The 18,081-nt window shown below is 36.4% G+C and overlaps 1 protein-coding gene across 11 annotated transcripts in view; it reads right to left on the bottom strand.

Annotated features, from left to right (window-relative positions):
* The window catches only part of CACNA2D1 (calcium voltage-gated channel auxiliary subunit alpha2delta 1), a 425,155-nt gene that overhangs the window by 389,766 nt on the left and 17,308 nt on the right, over positions 1–18,081 (bottom strand). Inside the window, exon 1 of one of the 11 annotated variants that reach the window (XM_074367565.1) lies at positions 8,208–8,360. The exons of the other annotated variants lie outside the window; for them this stretch is intronic. The gene's annotated coding sequence lies outside the window, so the exon portion shown is untranslated. Of the gene's footprint in view, positions 1–8,207; positions 8,361–18,081 lie in introns of those variants that run through there. 11 annotated transcript variants of the gene reach the window in all.

Below are 18,081 nucleotides of genomic sequence, written 5' to 3'. Positions count from 1 at the left end.
TTTTCAGTCTCATAAAAGTCACAGTCGACACTAAAAGGCACTCGTTTCCACTCCATTCTATTTACCTCTGTTGTGATTTAACAAAGTTCCATGTTTTAAATAGTTAGGCCTCCCTTCTCACTTTTTTTGTTTGTTTTATATCCTCCAGCTCAGAAAAGACAGAAAAACCTGAAACAAGGCACTTGGGAGTTATCATTACAATTCCAACCATGTTCTCTGAATTAAATGCACCTAAAACCATCATTGAGAACCTTCTACATTTAGGTCACCAACTCATATCCTTCCAATTCCCCAGGTTTATAACCTCACTCACTGATTTATTCGGCCAAGATTTTTTTTTTTTTTTTGCAACTAACATATGCCAGCTATTGTGTTAGGCATTAGAAATCAACAATAAAGAAGACATTTGTTCATTCATTCATTCATTCATTCAATGTCTACCTCTCTTAGGGGATGGGGACACAGCAGTGAATAAAAAGGCAAAATTCTCTGTCCTAGTGGAACATATATTTTAGGGAGGATAGAAAATGTAAGTACAAGTAAATTACATTATGTAGATAATATAAGTACACTTTTAGGTGCTGGAGAAAAATAAAGGTGGCAAGTGGGATAGGAAGTGCCAGGGTAGGGTTTAGAAACGGGCACAGGGATTAGTTTCTGTCTTCAAAAAACTCAGCAGAGAAAAACAAAAAGCTTTGTTTTATTTTTAATTTCCTAAAAAGTTTCTTTAAAAATGTATGGCAATACAGTGTGATAAATGCTATTAGTTATGAACAAAATACAGGTTTTATAACAGAGGGAGTGATGAACAAATCACAGCAGGAAGCAATCAGCTGGATTATGAAAGACAAGGTGACATTCACAAAGAGGCAGGACAGGGAAAAGGAACAGCACATGCACTCACAGAGGCAGTATTTAGACAACAACTATGATTTTCAGTATAACAGCAATCATCACTTAATGCAGAGCCTATCACCTTCCAGACACTCACACATTATCTCTCACAACATTATTTGGATATTATATTTGTGTAACAGTAGTAATCATCACAACATATTTATGGCTCTATTAATATTATGCACATGTTTTCAATGATGAATCAAGTCCAGAATGAAGATCTTTCTCTTAAAACATGTTGAGGCCAGAGAGTCTGAAGTTCATCCCGTCAGCAATGCAGTACACTGATTTTTTTTTAATAAAGGGGCAAGATAAGAAGTTTGTGTAAGATATCAGACTACAATGTGGAAGACAGATTGTTGTGGTTGAGAGACAATGTTAACACAATTGTTAAGACAATGTTAAATTATTATTTTTAATAACAAAATGCTATACTTCAGTTAAGAGATGGACAAGGCTTGATCTAGACAAGTATCAGTGCGGACAGAAAACAGCGTAAGGAAAAGATATGGTAGCCAAATGATTCTGGGTGGCAGTAAAATGCAATAGCATTAAAAAGGGAGGTACTGAGGTGATTCCAAATTTTCCAACTTAAAACACTTAGAAGTTGATACCACTAGCAAGCAGAAAAGGAAGAGGAGGTTTGGGATGAGGAAGAATGGGATGGAAAGTGCTCCAATATTGAACTTGCTAAATATATCTAGGTGATGCTGAAGTCAAGCTATCCAGATGATGACCAGACTGCCTGGAGGAGGTCCTAAAGTCAACATAATTGAGAATCATTAACAAATGTCTCTTTTATCAGTTAGAGTGTTTCTGGTACCAAGAGACAAAAAATTCAAACTGCTTACACAATGAATGGAATTATTTTTGCCTCACTTGTTAAAATCTCTAAAGGTAATATGGACTTCAAGTTCTCTTCCTCCATAATTGTTTTCACACTGCCTTCTTCCTTAAACCATATTATCGTGGTTTCACTTAGGGTAGCAAAATATGGAGCAATCTTTCACTTTACAAAACTCTCATGTAATCCATTAGAGAAGTATTTTCTCCCCCATTTATTGAAAATTAGTGTTAGACATCATTCTAAACCAACTAGGGTGTTGAACCCACCACCACCATGAGGGATGGAATTGCATTGTCTAGCATGGAATTAGGGCTCACCCAAACTATGTGGATGCTACATAGCGAGGGAAAACTGGAACGAATGCTGAAGAAGCAATCCCAGTGTCCTGACTGATTCCATTCCAAGGCTGACAATGGTTATTATTATTCCATGACCCTGAAGAGGAAATTTTTTTTAATTACATCGAAGAAAAAAAAATATTTATCTATGATTTATAGACATTTTAAGATTGATTAACACTTCCAGCATCACCCAAGTCCAATCATAGTCCCTTGCCAGATGTAGTGACAAATGGAAATACTCAAGTATATGAAAAATATATTAACACTATAAATACTCGTTATTTTCTGTAAGTGTGAAGGGATAAAATCTAGCAGAGTTAGCTGAGAATTCACTTTCTTCTCCCTTTCTCTACCGTCCACCCTCAACCCTACAGCCAAAGGAGGACACAAGAGCACCCAGATGAAAAAGTCAAATTCTTGGATGAGAGTTCTAAATAAGTTCTTGAAACTCTGGCTAAAAGAGAGACATGAAAGTGGCTGACGGAGGCCAGTGACCTGAAGGAACCTCAGGGTTGCAAGAAGGAGGAAGGACACAGAGTGACATGTGCAGGAACACGCCTATCTATGGATCTGCAGTTGGGACAGAGACCAAAACAGACTGGCTTCATTTCAAAGGATGCTAGAAGAAACCTTCCTTTTCAAAGACTAGAAACTATCGTGATCCTCCGCAGATCTTAAACTGCCACCCCTGGTTCAAATGAATTAGTGAACAATCTGCAAATTGATTGTGGGTCGCTGCAAGTAATTAGCTTAAGGTTTCCCCTATCATTCTTAAGGCTCAAATTTAAAATACTGTTCAATTCTAGGGGAATAAATTCAGTTCTATTTCCTGCATACTTGCTTCTGTGTGCATCACGGAATACTCACTTAAAGCCAAACTTCAGTTCTACACTTGGCATCACGAGGTAACTTTTCAAACGAACTCATTACTTCACACCCTCAGTCAGTACTACTAATTTTACACTCAGGAAAGAAAACCATGAGACTGTGCCTGATGTCTCACGTAGTTTCCCTGTGGAGTCAAAAGAAATTTGCTATATCAGTGAAGTCCAGAGACAGCAGTGATTTGCCAAATATGGTCCATCAGAGCACTGAGAACTTAGGGTTAGGTTTCAGCATTTGTTGCTGTCACTCAAATACTAAATCTATATTTACTTGGGGCAGTGAGAGGAGATTTAAATAGAAGAATCCGAAGCATCCAAGATACTTTCCTTTCCTGACTTAGCTAATTTTGAGAACCGCTCTCACTGAGCTGGAGTGTCTCAAAACTGGTTCAATAAAATTCTACTGGTATTAGAATAAATTTTGTTGAGGTATAATAGGAGAGTGAGCAAAAAATAGCGATTTTCTCTTTAGCATTTTCATAATTATTTGATTAGTCATTTCATGTCACTGTTCTTGAGGATGCTGAACATAAAATAAGGTCAATGTTGAAATACAGCAAGTGCTCCCAATTTAAAAGTGAGGATATATGTCTAATTAGGATAACAGTAACATAAAAATAATAGACCATTACTACACATTACTTTTAAATGTATTTATGGGGGGGCAATTAGGTTTATCTATTATTTTTTTAGAGGAGGTACTGGGGATATAGAACCCAGGACCTTGTGCATGCTAAGCATGTGCTCTATCACTTGAGTTACACCTTCTCCCCCTTAAATGTACTTATGTACTAAAATTCAGCATAAGTGTCTTAAAAAAGCATAAAATTAATGCTTAAAATCAAAATGTAAATTAAGATATGTATTTCATAAGTGAAATTTATGTGAACATAATCATATTTCTAAAGCTGGCGAAATTATTTATAAGTAAAAGTATTGCAACATCTCGGCCACCCCCCAAAAAAAACAAAAAAAAATGTGGTTAAAACGACAGGATCTGGTCAGTAGGAGAATAAAGGGCAAAGTCTAGGAATTCATCCTGTGTCTGAATGGCCAGAGCAATGCTGTCTGTGGAATTCCAAAGGGGATTCCAAGGAACATGGCCCAGCATGCATCATACAGTGCAAATTATCAAGTCTGAACAGTTGGAACCACTTTTCAAGTGTGGGGATTATAGTTTGAATGGTGTTGGTTGGAAGACACTCTCCAATCCACCATCACAGAGCATCACGTTCTCAACCATCCTCAACTCTTCCCACCTTTGGGTTATACTTTGGATTCTTGTGCTATACGTAAAAGGAAAACAAGGATGCTGATAATGAGGGAGGCAATGGCTATGTAGGGGCAGGAGGTATAGGGGAAATCTCTGTACTACCTTTCTCTCAATTTTGCTCTGAACATAAAACTGCTCTAAAAAATAGTCTTTAAAAAATTCTTATTTTGAAGAAAAGCTGGCTCAAGAATCATAGCTTCGGTGCTCACTGCACTGCTTTTTTCCTGTAAATTCTTATCTATTTTAATCTTGGAAGCTTTTTTGTCTCACTACTTTGTTATTTTTAGACTTTACACTTTTTTTAACTTAGCCAGTTAATTAGTTTAAAAAAAAAAAACCTTTTCAGTTATTATAATGAATTAACGGTTATGTTTGAGTAATTGCAAATGATGGGTCCATATATATAAAAAATGAGTGTTATCAGATATTCTATTCACTACCCCTCTAAAAATATTATAAAGAGCCCAATGAGGCAAGTGTGATAATGGTGAAAGTCTTCCACCCAGATGAAGAATGTGATTGGCACAGAAGGAAAACTCCAGCACAGCTTAATTTAATACCTCCTGACCATCGTCTTCAACTCTTTATTCAAGAGTTTTCTGAGGGATCTGCCTACCACCCTAAGCAGTGTTAGCACAAAGAACACACACACTGGGTGTGTGAGCTTACTTCACTAGAGATATGAAAATATATTAGAAATTCATGGAGGCAATGGGAAGTGAATTTGACATCCATGTTCATGTAACTTTACTTGGGTTAGTTTTTCATATCACTAGATAAGTAAAATAAACAGGCACAAAATGCGTCATATTTCTGTACCTCCATAAAATATGTATTTCCTGTAGCCCTCAAATATTGGAAAATTACTGCTGTTTTAATATACTTAACTAAATTCTTCTTGATTATCTGCACACTGGCCACAGAAAAGATTAAGACCAAGGTCTGCTAGCATTTTTTTTCTTTTTATTATTTAACTGAACTATAGTTGATTTACACTGCTATGTTGGTTTCAGGTGTTAGAATTTTTGAAAGAGGATTTCTTTTAACAAAAAATAAATAAGCTGCATATATCCAAACATATTCTATTAATAACAACAGCATTGGCATACAGTTGAAAACCAGCACTAATTACTGTGAAAATGATAGTTTTTGTGTATGTACTATAGAAAATGTGTGGTGACTATCAGGTTTTGAGTAGCTCCTCTACTCTGCTCAATCCAAACACAGAACAGGTCAGAGCTTGTACCAAGAAAGATCAGGAAGAGGGTTTAATGTGTATAAGGTCAGTTTCACTGTGCTCTGGATATAATATTGACACAATTGTAGATAGTTTTTCTTCAAAAATTATCAGCCATTGAGAAAGACAGTTCAAAAAACACATTCAAATTCCGTGGATCATTAGATCTTTGTCACAAAAAGTATTATATAATTCAATGCATAATTAGTTTTTCTCTTGCTTTATACGATCCTGCTTATCGTAACCATATCATGAATTCTCTGTATGCTATAAAGAAACACGCAAGCAGTGGTATCTTTCATAGTCCAACGTATCAAGCATTTCACGGACTGTTATGCAACATAAGAGGAACTTATTTCCATAAAGAAAGTAAAAATTAGTAGTATCTGGAACACTATGATGTCACAGCATGCTATATATTAATTCATGGTGACAGAACTCTTCATAAGAAGTTTGCAACAAAACATAAAGGTTCAAAGACCATAGACAAAAAGTAGATGGTAGGGAAACATCTGAAATGTTCACTCCTTCTCCTTCATGTAAGTAGATGGGAAATCTTAAAATGTCACCCAAACCAATACTCCCCCCAATGATTGTACTTTTCTCATATTTATCATACAACCAAATTCTGCCCACTCTTTCTGTTATTTCTTCTTTCCATTCTTCCATTTCTTCACACCCTTGAGCTGAGACCATCTGGATCACTATAAAAGCCTTGGTGATTCCTATATAGCTTTCTTCCCTTGGAACCCATCATTGCTGCAACTGGGCATACAAAAATACCAACAAGGACTCATGTATCCAACAGGCTGGTTCAATAATAAAATATATAAAGGGCAGAGGCTGTGTCTTATTTCTCTTTATCTCCAAGGTGTGTAGAACAGTGTACCACACAAAGAAAGCACTAGATGAAAAGTGCTTCTTCAATGCAACCCTACTCCCAGGGACCAAATACTGCTGTATCAAACACAAGATGCATTCAATAAATCATTTCTGAAATAGCACTGAACTAATATAACCTATACATCTTTGCCAGATTAGCCTTCTAATATACCTAAAACTACGCCCCCCTCAAAAATTTTCAATGGCTTCCCACTTCCATCACAATGAAATTCATTCAAGGCATTCCACAACCCAGCCTCTACCTTGTACCCTTCTTTTGTCTCTTTTCATTATTCCTTTATATAAGGCAACACAGTAGCGTGGAAAGGGCACTACTTTAGATATCAGAATGGCTACTGGACTGTGTTTGAATCTTGACTTGGTAACTTACTAAATTACTAACTTATTAACAACTTAATATTATAAACTCTTTGAATCTTTTTACTAAATAAAAGTAAAATGTGGCACAAGTTGTAAATATCAAAATGCACTTAGCAGATAGGGCAAACAGAAGAACTGTATTAACTCTGTTACTATTGTAATAACTTTCCCTTTTCAAATTGTATGTCCTTATCCTTTGTTTAGTATGTTCCTCCAGCTAATCTGAGACAGTGAAATTCAATCTGTTATAATTGCACTAAATCCCATTCATTCTGTAAGGCCAGCTCAAAAGGTACCCTGTCTTAGATAAACATCATATTCAAGTATCAAGCAGTTGTAAACACAAGAATAATTGGCTAAGGGTGGTCCCAAGATAATGTGATTCAATGAGAAAAAATTACCTATGGTGGGAAAACCAGGTTGGTCTAAGTTAGTGATCTGATCTCAGAACTTTTAAGCCACCAACAAAGGCTCACTCTCAGTCTCTGACACTTAAAAACAAAAGAGCTGTGATGGAGAGGGCTGCAAATCAACAATCTGGTAAACTTTACAAGTCTCATACATTCTATGAACTCTCCATGACACTATGAGCCCAGAGTTGTTACTCCTTCTGCATTCAATACATCACTGTTGTACATTGCTGTGAAGCACAGAAAGCTTTGGAATGTTAATTACTTCTTAAGTTCTATGAGTTCCCCAGATCATAAGTCCTTCAGTACAAATAAAATGCCAGATCCTTTAGTCTTTCCTTCAATGTCTTCTACATAGTAGATATTCAACAAATATTTGATTAACTATCATGTGTAGATTATCAGCTAATAAAAGCCTTGTGACTTTTTCAATTAATGCTGGTACATTTTTAAATATGTTATTTTCTGCAAATCATGAAAGCCAAATATAACTGGATATACACAATTCTGAATGGATCTTATACAGCACTTTAAAAGATGGTGGTTCTTCTAACAGTTCTTAATACAAGAAACCGACATATGAAGTGAAGCGTGTACCCAAGATGATGTAGATACCGGCAAAAGCAAAACTAATTGCTGTTGAGTTTCTAAGTCAGTGGTTCTCAACTCTGGCTACATAATAACATCATCTGGGGAGATCTTTTTAAAAAAAACCAATGGCAAGCCAATTTTTGTAGTCTCCAGGGTAGGACCTGAGCACTGGTAATTTCTGAAAACTTCCCAGGTGACTGAAATATGTGTCTGTGCTTAAAATCACTGACTCTCCAAACTCCAATCTACATGAACTGCTGATAGTTCCTGAGAAAGTCACTGTCTCAGATCTCTTCTACACACTATTGTTTCCTGGGTTTTAAATATTTAAGTATTTGAAACTCATCTTCTTTACTCAATATTTTTCTATCACTCCTGCACCGCTCTCTATCCAACACCCTTTCATTCTTACTACGTTAAGCCTTAAAAAAGTCATTTATGTTAACAGTCAGTAGAAAAATTACCTCTCTTTTGAGCTCAGTGGGTGAAGAAGCAAGCCACATCAGGGTGGCTGACGACAGGTGACTGGCTTGCGATACTTACGAAGTCTCTCACACCTGTCAAGGGAGGCAAAAGACTGCAAGAGAGAGGGCGAGTCTGACGGAGCAGGCACATAAGGGCCAACAATGCTCCAACTGCTGTTGGCAGAGCTCTAAAAATAAAACTACAAAAGCACTGGGAAGGCAGAATGAATTCTTAACACTTGTTCTCTTCTATTTTAGTCTGTTATGGAGCAGGTGACCTCAGTACCAAGCGATGAGTCTTTTAACTTTCTGGATTCCTCACTCTCAGAAATGATCCTCAGTTAGGTTGTCATGACTGAATTCATTCCAACTGTTTCAAATTCATAATCATGAAGAGAATCTTTTTTTTAATTTTTCAAGGCTGCTCTCTCATAGGATTACACTCTAAAATAAGCTTCTTTGATATTCATTTGCCTATTTTACTTTGAAGATTTCTTTCATATGTATTATTATAGGGAAAAATGTTTATTCTATTAATATTTTATGTATTCTTCTTAGGACTCACGTCTAAGAAGCAAGAGTTACAAGAGTCATTCACGTATTTAGAGAAGCAGCAGTTTAAATGTCCTCTGTTTAAAAATCACTGGTCTAGAGAAAGAACCTAGAGATTAACTAATAACATATTTAATGACCCAAATAAGGTCACCCTTATTTTAAATGCTATTTTAAATGTCTGGTCCAGGTCAGTTCTGTATGAGAAGGTAGTAAAATGCTGAGGCTGAGAACAAGTTTGGAATCAGACAGGTAAGAGTTGTATCCCTGACCCAGTTACTACCTATGTGGTCTGGAACAGGTTATTCAACTGCTCAAGACCTCAGTTGTTTCTTCTTCATTTATAAAAGAGGACAATAATGTCTATCCTGTTTTATAGAGTAGAGGTCAGCATTAAATAAGATGATACAAGTAGAACACTAGGATACCGCCTGGCCCCTCAATAAATACTACCAATTTCGGTTACTGCAAACCATAAATTAGTGTTCAGGGAGCAACTGATGATCAAAACATCCAGAAGTAGTATTATTTAAAATGTGTTGAATTTTTAAATAGGCACACACTATTTACATCTAAGAATCCAAAGTCTCAAAGCCTTTTTTCTAGACCAGCTTGCCTCTTCCTGTGTCTGTGGCATAGAGTGCAGAGGAGCTAAGAAAATATCGTGGGTGGAAGTAAACTTTGTTGGAGGAACTTTTGCATTTTAGTGTATTTCTCACAACAGGCATGTAAAGATGTCTACATTTGATGAAAAGTTGAAATTATTTCATAGAAATCGAGAGTGCCTCAAGATGTAAAACTCCTTACCTCAAACCAAAACTAAAACTAAACACACACACATACACCCCGTTATCAGTATCTGCAGATCCCACAAAAATCCTGATTGATGGTTAATCATTCTCACTTTACCCAAACTTCAAACAATGTAACTCAGTTACCACCCACCAAGGTGTCACTGGACACATGAGAAGTCATTTTAAAAAGTAAACTGATCAAAAGTCTGGCCTCATCTCACAGGCATCACCTCTGGGCTCCTGATCAGTCCTCCCAGACACTGTTCAGGGCTTCAATTACACATCTGTATTTGCGTTTGAAGCTACCTGTGCCTGCAACTGTTTATGCTATTTCCTCTGGTTTGGTTCTCAAAGACAATAGAAACTGGTTGTTAATCTAGTGAGTACTACTTCTATTGTTTGAAATACATACTAACTTGCTACTCACCCTACTTTTTAGACCAGAAATTATTGACTCTTGGTATAAATGCAGAAAATTATGCAAAAACCTATGTTAAAAAGAATACTTGAAATTCTTAAGGTCTATTTAGAGTAAACATTACACATCTCCCTTGAGATTATCAAAACACTGTGGTAAATTTAGGATTAACGGAAACATTTCCCAAGTTGTTGCAGATGCAAAATGATGAGGGGAAAAAAAAGCTCTAAGATGCTTATAAACTACTTAATTATTAAGTTTGCTAAAAGTAACGTATTGAGTTTGCTAAATTATTTTATCTATAATCACTGTATCTAAAAATTAAAGAAATATTCCTCTTTGAATTAGTTCGCATAACTCTTTGCTCCTATTATACAAACTTAACAGATCTACACAGACCGCATTAGTATTTCTTGGATAATTTCTGACTAGTTCTTAATGGAGTATTTCTTAATCACTTTTTTTTTGACCAAGGAACCACTTTTCTATTTGTACAAAAGGAACATTGTATTGACTTACTAATTTTCCCTCTATAATATCTAACATTTACCCAAAAGAAAATGGGGGCATCAGCAAGTTTATTTCTATTCATGCCCTGATTTCTCAGCCAGAGAAGCAATGTGTCTGCACTTTCAGGCCTGGGCTGACTTTTTCAGACATTTTCCCATCTCTGCCCAGCTGCACGTGGCTTATCCTTATAACCAATACCTCCCTGAGGGGCCCCAAAACAGTGGCTCACACTGAGTTTGGCTCTAAAGACCTTTATTCCTTAGAAAAATAAATGGAGCTTCCTCTATTGTTGCATACTTCGCAAAAAAAGCTGAGGGTTTTTTAAATTATAATCAAAACATTTGTTAACCCAAAATAGTCTAGAAAAATTGATAAAAATGAAGTTTTAAGATAGATGTAAATGCTCAATAAGTATTAAATATTGTTATATCCTATATATTATCTAAAGTATCATCTTGTTCTATGGACTTTGTTTCTTCAGGCACTAACATACTGCCTAGTCCATGATTGGCAAAGCTTAAATCGTTTTTTTTTAATATAATTAATTAGTATATATATATTATATATACATATATACCTATATATTATGAGGATACACATACACTTGAGATATATGTATGTGCATCTATAGATACAATGTATGTTTATAAATATACATTGAATTATTTTTACTAATAAGGATATATTACCATGAATAACATTTACAACTTAGTTTAATCCATCTGCCAGAATTTTAACCAATGAAATACTAGAATAATAAACCGAGAAATAATTGTATCACAGTCACAATTTTAAAATCATAGCATACAAATGCTGGTGTCTAAATGAGATGGTGTCTAAACTGCATTTCAAATATAAGATGAGTGCATAAAAAGCAAGGTCCTGACACAGGGCCCCACTACCGACCTTAATGAGGGGTTTAATGCTACTCAAATCCACTGCACAGCCTTAGTGGGGAAAATGAACAGTCTAACACCATATGCCGATATTGTGCTCAATAATTTCCGAAACATTCACATATACATCATCACATTTGAACGGCACAACGGAGGGCTCGGTAAGACGGCATGTATAATGTTGAGAAAGTGGAGAGTGAACGTGCCAAGCACTATACCCACTGGCCCCTGGCTAGCACAATAGATGAAGTCAAAACTGACCCTACACACATATTATAAAGCTGGTTAATGGAAACATCAAACAAACTAAGAAAACTAAATAGTGGGAAGACCTACTAAATCTAACTCTAAACAATGAAATATCAAGTATTAATTTGTGGGAAACAAGAGTAGCAATGAGTGTTAAAAGCACATATCAAACATCTATTCAGGGAGGTGAGGGTGCCAACAGTGTCAAGTCCTGAAAGACAATACACAGAGTATTGATTCAACCTACAAATGATTTTGATCCATTCTAGAGAGGTGTATGTGTCCAGAATGTTTACAGTAAAAATGTTTTCTTCAAGAAGGTGAATACAGAACCAGCACTGACAGCTCAAAGTGAGCCTCGCCTCTGATTCTACAAGACAGTACACCCTGACAGTGCACACCTCTGTGAAACTCCATGCTTAATGCCCTGCCTCTAGCTATCCAGCCATATTTATAATCACAACATTAACATTCTAAAAACGTACAATACACATTAACAAATTCATACTCTTCTAACTTAAAATACCCCAAAGTAGAAGGTACCATTACTACATTATCTTATTTTACAAGAAAAAAGAAAAGCTTTCCAAACTGGCTTTTTTTTCTTTCCCTCCATCTGTAAAATCTGTAAAAGCCTAAGGGTTCTCTTTATTTCTTGGGAAGTCTGTCTGGCAAGAATCATTCTATTCATCCATTACATATTTTTCCAAACATGGAGTAAACCCACTGGTGTTGTGCCAGAGAGAAGTACAGACACAGTAATACCAGATAAAATTCTCTCTTTGTAAGAGGCTAGAAGAACACCCTACCCTACACATGAAGTCTAGGACATGTATGAAACCATCTAGAATTTTCACTCCTAAGACCTCAAAGACAAGCTATGTTACATAAATCTTTTTTCCAGTCAGGTAGGTTACACCCAAGTCTTACCACTGCATAGGCTGTGGAGGAATATGTGACATCAGTCTTTGAACATTTTTCTTTAGCTTAAACGTACTGCACTTTATCTCCAGAAAAATGGGCTTATTAGTTCAACCTAAATTTTTTATAAGAGAAAAAAATATCCAGAAGAAAAGCAAGATAGCAGAGTCAGTGTGTGCACAGGGCCAGTAATGTGTACATACTACACATACCCCGTAAAGGATCATTGGATGTATAACCATACGAAGCATTTCTAACTGAATGTTCAAAGGAACTATTTTTAATGACATCTCACTTAAAGTGAAACTACTGTAATAATTCTGGTATCTGACAACAGTACGATGCACTAGGTCCTGAATGACTGGATGCGACGTCATGACCACCCCACCAAAGCAGCTCAGACATGGTGTATGTGCTCGTGTGCTGGGGCCTCCTTAACAAAATCCCACAACTGGGTAGCTCAGAACAACGGAAGTGGATTGTCTCAGTTCTGAAGGCTAGAAGTCCAACACTGAGGTATCGGCACGGCCGTACTTCCTCTGGAGGCACGAGGGAAGATATGTTCCAGGCCTCTCTCCTAGTTTCTGGTAGGTCCTTGGCTTGTGGCAGCACAGTTCCCATCTTCATGTGACGCTGTCACCATGTGAGTGTCAGGGTCCAAATTTTCCCTTTCTATATGGACATTTGTTATATTGGATCATGGCCCACGCTACTCTAGTATCACCTAACTCCAATTAAGTACATCTACAAAGACGCCCATTTTCAAATAAGGTCATATTCTGAGGGAAGGAGGGTTAGAACTTCAACATATCAATTTTGGGAGAATACAAGTCAACCTTTAACAGTGTCCCATGCAGGGACTCAAAAGCTGTCTCACAAGTAATGCATATATTAGAACTGGTCTTCACACTAATCGTCTGCCTAACCTGGTAATTTACAGCTGTTTAAAAAGTTTAAACTGCTACCACGGAATATATTAAAAATATTCCATTCCTCAATGCATTTAAAGGAAAGAGTATATCCAGGATATGAAGAAGCTAGATCAATTATTTCTCAGTCATTGTGTTTTTTGGCATTAATATATCTATAATCCACACATATGTATAGAAGTTTATAAATATTCCCACTATATGTTACATAGACACATTAGTGATGTATCATCTAAATTTCATAAAGATGACACCATACATTGGAATACATGGTAAGGCATTCTGGTGACACAGTCTGAGCACAGAGGACCATATAATTTATTATCTGAACCTAGACACTTCTGAGAGTGAAAGGGCATCAGTAACAATTAGGCTGGGTTCCAGGCAGAAACAAAAAGGGTCCTGATCAAACCCAACATAAAGATAAATGAAGCAAAGAGCTGAGCTGAAATAAAACTACTGGGAGGTATAGGACACTTTTCATCGTATTTGTCTGTAGAAGAGAAAGGGATAGACAGTGATTATTCTGCTCATGTATGAATACTGAATACCTAAAAGGGAGAAAGCATATGGAAATGGACTAGATTTTGCATAGCATGAGCATGCAATATATTCATATTGTTAATAAATGCTATGCATGAGAAAAGTATCAGAGGGTGGACAATATGAAAAGGAGATACTAATCACATAAAAATAGATCTTTCTAGCTTCTGCTAAATTGATCAGAGTAGAATAGACCTGAAATACAAAAGTCCCATTTAAGCCTAATCAACTAAAGAGATAAACTATTGTAAGAAGCAGAGAAATTACTTCTTGATTGAACAAAAGAAAAACAGAGTACCTTGGGCCAGAGATTCTGAGTTTGTATTTTCCGTCATCGAATAGCATTCCAACCTAACCAAGGTAGACAGCGATCCCTGAGATTACCACTTCTCATTGAACCACTTTGTGTTGTTGTTCTTTTAAGTGCACTGTCCTAAAAGAACAAACAGCATGTAGCTGTTCTCCATTTACAGAAAAAAAAAAGCAGATGAGCAGAAACACCTGGTATTCTTTTCATACTCATCAAGATACTTGTGGTGTGTTGTCAGTTCAGACCAGCTGTATAAAATTTCAAAGTTCCATGTAAGACAGGACACTATATAAATGCACCTACAAATAAAGCTCAGTAGTACCCTGACTTTGTCCCAATAGTGCTCTTATTGTTTTGAGGTCTCTATAAATGGTTCCCCTGTGAAAAAAATAGAGCAATTTTCAACAAAGAAAAGTCTTCATTTGTTTACCACGCAGCTTTCCTAGGAGAAACAACTACCCTTAGCGAGAGTGTGTGTCCGTGTTAATTACAGTTTGCCCACAGGCCACCCTGGCCACCATCCAGCATTTCTGGTATCTACAAAGCATTTTATGCAGTGAGCTCAAGGACACGAGAGATTGTCTCATTTCCGCTCCAGACCCAACAGGAAAGAGCAGACACCAGTATGCTTCTGCTAAAGACACATTTTACTGCAAAATTTTCCTTCAGGAAATTCAGAGATCTCCAGGAACAGGACAATTTTACCCCTGTACATTTGACTGTATGTTAAATACTTATACTACCTGCTTCACCAAGCACTAAATTTAACAGCTTAATTTAGAAAATATTTTGAACTAGCTAATTTACATCTTTTTTAATAGCATACTTATTATCAGGGATTAATGAACAAAACTTACTGATGTGACAAAACATTAGCGCAATGCAAATACCACGTGAGTATTGTGGGAGTGAACCAGATACAGACATCACTGGCAACAGAAACACGTATCATGGGCCAATATATTGTGCAGATTCCATTCCAACAGTGGTCCTCAACCAGAAGTGACTATGCACCCCAGGAGACATCAATGTCTAGAGGCATTTTTTTTTACTGTCATGACTTGGGGAGGCATTGCTGCTGGCCTCTAATGGGTAAAGACTGAGGATGATGCTAAGCATCCTACAGTGCACAGAACAGACCCCAATCACAAAGAAGCATCTGGTCCACAATGCCAACAATGCCAAACTTGAGAAACACAGCCTTAGACTGCGTGGGAAAATCAGTGGTTTTCTTTTATAAGTTTCATGTGATAATACTCATTTTTTCTAGGTGCATTTTAATAGACTTTAATAGTTATTTTCAGTCAAGTTTCTCTGATTTGATTTTTCTAACTTGTCAAAATTATAATTATGAATTGTTACCAAATGCTATAAAATTATTACAAAATGCCAAAAAATACTACAAAAATAAAATAAAATAATCTAGCCTTTATCATGCTGTGTCTGAATTTAGGGGGTATCAAGACTGGTAAGAAATACAAATGAGTCAAAACTGAACTGCATATATTAACTGAGGATTCCAAAAACCTCTTAATTCCCAGTTTTTGCCCCATAACCAACTTGTGATTTTGTTTTCTTTATAAGATAAAACTGCTTTTAACCCACATCATGAAGGTCAGAAACAGAACTACTCTGAAAGATAAAAGGATGAGGAAAAGTATTCATCCTAAATGAATATGAAGAGGAAATCTACTTCTCTCTCTCAAAAAAGAATGCTAGAATATCTTCTCTGTGAAAAACTTTAAGGAATAATTGCTTTAAGTGTTTTGAGGTCCTTGTTTCCTTATTTTAAACAATTCTGCAGAGTACATGCCTTTGAACATCTATTTTTTTATGCAAAGCAGATTTTCAAACTTCAGTTTAGAATGACATAAAATAGAAAAGTCAGAACAGAAGAAAATTATCAGGCCACACTTTCCTCTAACATTGGTGGTATCACTTAATTCTGGAAGTCTATAACTCAGTTACCCCTTACACTTCTTCAAGTGCATGGCCTTCAAAACATCTTTACCTTTTTATCCTAATGGTCTTTCCCTCTTAACCTACCACACTGGTATTCAGTGGCCCCAATTTTATAAAACAGCATTCTTCCTCTAGTATTATAAAACAGAGCATACATCCAGAGAAGTTCTCTCCTGGCTCTGCTCAGCTTCTCATCTATCACCACTTTATTATGTGCCACTGCTAACCATCTAACATGACAACTTTTTAGAATGGTACCAGGAGTTCTGAGGGATCGTATCTGAAGTTAGACAGAAAACCCCAAGAAGTCATTCTCTCAAAACTTCTTCCAGGACTTTATAGCAAGACCCTGGTGAGCAAATTTTCAGAAGCAGTTAGCCCAGATGTTCTTCTTCTGACACAGCGGTTGGCAGTTGCAATCACAAGTCAAAACAGAACTACAGAAAAATCGTCTTTAACAATACGGTCTGCATTTATACAGTCTAACACACTCAGGATTTATCTGTGCTAATATGCTCCCTTTAAAACAACGTCTCTAGAAAGATCCTATTTATCCAATGGTTTAGGAAAAAAAGAGACGCTCTGAAATCTTTTAAATGGGGAGAAGTCTCAAATCGCGGATGGAGCATAAAGCCAAGGAAGAGCTTGTGTACACCCTGTTCTGACAGGAAAGGAGTAAATACAGAGGCAAAGAGATGGAAAGAGAGATAGATGGACACAAAGCCACATGTTAACACAGTTAGTGACTGTCTCTTCCACCACTAAATATGACACCCATGTCACTTCCAAGGATGCTCACCTGGAGGTAGGGCTGGCTCAGATTTAATCAGATCACATCTGCATATGTCTGCCTTAATTCATCATCTAATTAAAAATTGAGGATTGTCAGGAAAGAGAATAACTCAGACTTTCATCAGGGCCATCTAAAAAAGAAGAATCTCACAGATAATTTGGAGACAATACTATGCCCTCATAAAAATTCCATGATGTAGCAAAAGTTTTGGTTGCCTTGTTCATATATAGTCTTTACTCCTGTTTTCCATTCCCGTTGTTCCATGTAGCTCTAAGAAAGAGGCCTAACCCCTACCCAAAGCTGCTCATAAAGCAGATAACACTTTATTTTCAGATGTGACATTTATAAGGCAATGAATGACATCTGGTTCTAAATTCTCATGCATACTTTTGGCCAAATTGCAAATAAATTACAATATTCATGTATAGGGGTCATCTCACCAAGATATTTTAAATGATATGCACATAAAATATAATAATAATTAACATTTTATTGCAATAATTAACTATAACGGTTACCAAAGTGTTGGACAATTTCCATTGGTAAAATTTCAGCTGGTTTCTTAGAATCATGACCTTTGTAATGTGCTGAATTGTCCACTCTCTTTCTTGAAGAAATCTTTCATGAAACTACACAGAAACAGCTGTAATTTTTACTACGTAAGATCTGTGAAGTTACACGACAATTTGTCAATAAGGTATCTTTTGTGAACTTTTCCTAAAAATCACTTAGAACTGATAGCTGCTCTAGGAAGTTTAAAAAGAGTTTGTCTAGAGCAGTTAATAGTGGAATTGTTCTTAACCTGACATCCTAACCATTAGCTGGAAGATGCAGCATCTTTATAAAAAGACCCAGTTCAATTCAATTAGTTTTAAGTGACCCACTAAAAAACAGTAAGAACCTTTCAAGAGATTATTATTAAAACACACAACGCTGATTTTTTTAGGAAACTAGTTTGTCTCAACAGCCTGGAAAAACTCCATAAAAGTCCTTGAGA

The sequence above is a fragment of the Camelus bactrianus genome, chromosome 7, assembly GCF_048773025.1.
Source record: "Camelus bactrianus isolate YW-2024 breed Bactrian camel chromosome 7, ASM4877302v1, whole genome shotgun sequence".
Taxonomy (NCBI): Eukaryota; Metazoa; Chordata; class Mammalia; order Artiodactyla; family Camelidae; genus Camelus; species Camelus bactrianus.
This window is presented reverse-complemented; position numbering and strand designations above follow the sequence as displayed.